Here is a 3816-nt window from a genome sequence, read left to right as displayed (position 1 = left end):
GTCACTTGAAATCTTCTTGTTATTTATTCCTCTTCTGTTCATTTTCTGTTCTTTTTTTTTTTTGCTGGATTTACTTACCAAGTGCTGTCATATTTTATTAATGCACCACTGCTCTCAATTAGGGTTTTAGATAAATAATGAAGCAGTTTTTAATTTTCTACTGAGAGCATGCAGCCAAAGAAATACTGTGTAGATTACAGTTGTCCTTGGACTGTGGTTAGGAATGAATATCAAGATCTGTCTTGAAAATCACAATATTTATGTTTGTCTATTGTACATTCTTAGGCTCCAAGTGTGCAATACCTTCTGATTGCCATAATGTAATTGTTTATTATGTTTTTTAAAATAAGAATAAAATCATGCAGTGAACTTAAATGTTTTTTGCAATGCTGATAACTGATTCATAAATAGTCATTGCATACAATGTTGAAATCAATGAGTATAATGTATCTTAAAGATCATACAATTCAATGTTCATTCAATTAATGTGAAGTATATAAGATCAAATTCTCAAAACGGGCTTACTGTGTGTGGCTGTTTCCAAATTATGGAAAACACATTAGATAGATACATCTTTGTTTATTAGATGTCTTTGTAAGTCACGTGTCTAGTTATTTTTTCAGGTTTATTTCTCTTCATGAGTATGAAATAAATGTTTAAGGACATGCAAACTTTGCTTTGAATTTTCTAAATTATCACTGTAGAGAGATGATTAACGATTGTTAGAACGTAATGAAACGTTTGAAGTATTAGTTATAAGCGTACAGGAGAAATATTGGATGTGCGTGGGGGGGGGGGGGGGGGGGAAGAGATGGTATGAGAGATGGGATAAAGGGTTGTGGGTATGATAATAGTTAATATGTCCCATTAAAAATCAAGCATAGTTGTATTATGTGAAGGTATATGTATTTAATGTAATTTACACTAAGGTAGCAAGAGGATAAGGTGTAAAGAAATCCCACTTCCACATCGTCTCTAGATACCTTTATATAAGGGTTTAAAGAAATCCCACTTCCACATCTTCTCTAGATCCCTTTATGTAAGGGTTTATAAAAAATCCCACTTCCACATCTTCTCTAGATCCCTTTGTATAAGGGTTTAAAGAAATCCCACTTCCACATCTTCTCTAGATCTTTTATGTAAGGGTTTCAAAAAATCCCACTTTCACATCTTCTCTAGATCCCTTTATGTAAGGGTTTTAAAAAATCCCACTTCCACATCTTCTCTAGATCCCTTTGTATAAGGATGTAAAGAAATCTCACTTCCACATCGTCTCTAGATCCCTGTGTATAAGGGTTTAAAGAAATCCCACTTCCACATCTTCTCTAGATCTTTTTATGTAAGGGTTTAAAGAAATCCCACTTCCACATCTTCTCTAGATCCCTTTGTATAAGGGTTTAAAGAAATCTCACTTCCACATCGTCTCTACATCCCTTTGTGTAAGGGTTTAAAGAAATCCTACTTCCACATATTCTCTTGATCCCTTTGTATAAGGGTGTAAGGAAATCCTACTTCCACATTGTCTCTATATCTCTTTGTGTAAGGGTTTAAAGAAATCCCACTTCCACATCTTCTCTAGATCTTTTTATGTAAGAATATAAGAAATCCTACTTCCACATCTCTAGATTCCTTTGTATAAGGGTTTAAAGAAACCCCACTTCCACATCTTCTCTAGATCTTTTTATGTAAGGGATTAAAAAATCCACTTCCACATCTTCTCTAGATCCCTTTGTATAAGGGTTTTAAGAAATCCTACTTCCACATCTTCTCTAGATCCCTGTGTATAAGGGTTTAAAGAAATCCCACTTCCACATCTTCTCTAGATCCCTTTGTATAAGGGTTTTAAGAAATCCTACTTCCACATCTTCTCTAGATCCCTGTGTATAAGGGTTTAAAGAAATCCCACTTCCACATCTTCTCTAGATCCCTTTGTATAAGGGTTTAAAGAAATCTCACTTCCACATCGTCTCTACATCCCTTTGTGTAAGGGTTTAAAGAAATCCTACTTACACATATTCTCTTGATCCCTTTGTATAAGGGTGTAAGGAAATCCTACTTCCACATCGTCTCTAGATCTCTTTGTGTAAGGGTTTAAAGAAATCCCACTTCCACATCTTCTCTAGATTCCTTTGTATAAGGGTTTAAAGAAGCCCCACTTCCACATCTTCTCTAGATCTTTTATGTAAGGGTTTCAAAAAATCCCACTTTCACATCTTCTCTAGATCCCTTTATGTAAGGGTTTTAAAAAATCCCACTTCCACATCTTCTCTAGATCCCTTTGTATAAGGATGTAAAGAAATCTCACTTCCACATCGTCTCTAGATCCCTGTGTATAAGGGTTTAAAGAAATCCCACTTCCACATCTTCTCTAGATCTTTTTATGTAAGGGTTTAAAGAAATCCCACTTCCACATCTTCTCTAGATCCCTTTGTATAAGGGTTTAAAGAAATCTCACTTCCACATCGTCTCTACATCCCTTTGTGTAAGGGTTTAAAGAAATCCTACTTCCACATATTCTCTTGATCCCTTTGTATAAGGGTGTAAGGAAATCCTACTTCCACATTGTCTCTAGATCTCTTTGTGTAAGGGTTTAAAGAAATCCCACTTCCACATCTTCTCTAGATCTTTTTATGTAAGAATATAAGAAATCCTACTTCCACATCTTCTCTAGATTCCTTTGTATAAGGGTTTAAAGAAACCCCACTTTCACATCTTCTCTAGATCTTTTTATGTAAGGGATTAAAAAAATCCCACTTCCACATCTTCTCTAGATCCCTTTGTATAAGGGTTTTAAGAAATCCTACTTCCACATCTTCTCTAGATCCCTGTGTATAAGGGTTTAAAGAAATCCCACTTCCACATCTTCTCTAGATCCCTTTGTATAAGGGTTTTAAGAAATCCTACTTCCACATCTTCTCTAGATCCCTGTGTATAAGGGTTTAAAGAAATCCCACTTCCACATCTTCTCTAGATCCCTTTGTATAAGGGTTTAAAGAAATCTCACTTCCACATCGTCTCTACATCCCTTTGTGTAAGGGTTTAAAGAAATCCTACTTACACATATTCTCTTGATCCCTTTGTATAAGGGTGTAAGGAAATCCTACTTCCACATCGTCTCTAGATCTCTTTGTGTAAGGGTTTAAAGAAATCCCACTTCCACATCTTCTCTAGATCTTTTTATGTAAGAGTATAAGAAATCCTACTTCCACATCTTCTCTAGATTCCTTTGTATAAGGGTTTAAATAAATCCCACTTCCACATTTTCTCTAGATCTTTTTATGTAAGGGTATAAGAAATCCTACTTCCACATCTTCTCTAGATCCCTTTATGTAAGGGTTTAAAAAAATCCCACTTCCACATCTTCTCTAGATCCCTTTGTATAAGGGTTTAAAGAAATCCCACTTCCACATCTTCTCTAGATCCCTTTATGTAAGGGTTTAAAAAAAATCCCACTTCCACATATTCTCTTGATCCCTTTGTATAAGGGTGTAAGGAAATCCTACTTCCACATCGTCTCTAGATCTCTTTGTGTAAGGGTTTAAAGAAATCCCACTTCCACATCTTCTCTATATCTTTTTATGTAAGGGTATAAGAAATCCTACTTCCACATCTTCTCTAGATTCCTTTGTATAAGGGTTTAAAGAAACCCCACTTCCACATTTTCTCTAGATCTTTTTATGTAAGGGTATAAGAAATCCTACTTCCACATCTTCTCTAGATCCCTTTATGTAAGGGTTTAAAAAAATCCCACTTCCACATCTTCTATAGATCCCTTTGTGTGAGGGTGTAAAGAAATCCCACTTCCACATCTTTCTA

Source organism: Lytechinus variegatus, chromosome 3 (assembly GCF_018143015.1).
Source record: "Lytechinus variegatus isolate NC3 chromosome 3, Lvar_3.0, whole genome shotgun sequence".
Classification (NCBI taxonomy): Eukaryota; Metazoa; Echinodermata; class Echinoidea; order Temnopleuroida; family Toxopneustidae; genus Lytechinus; species Lytechinus variegatus.
Note: the sequence above shows the minus strand (reverse complement) of the source record.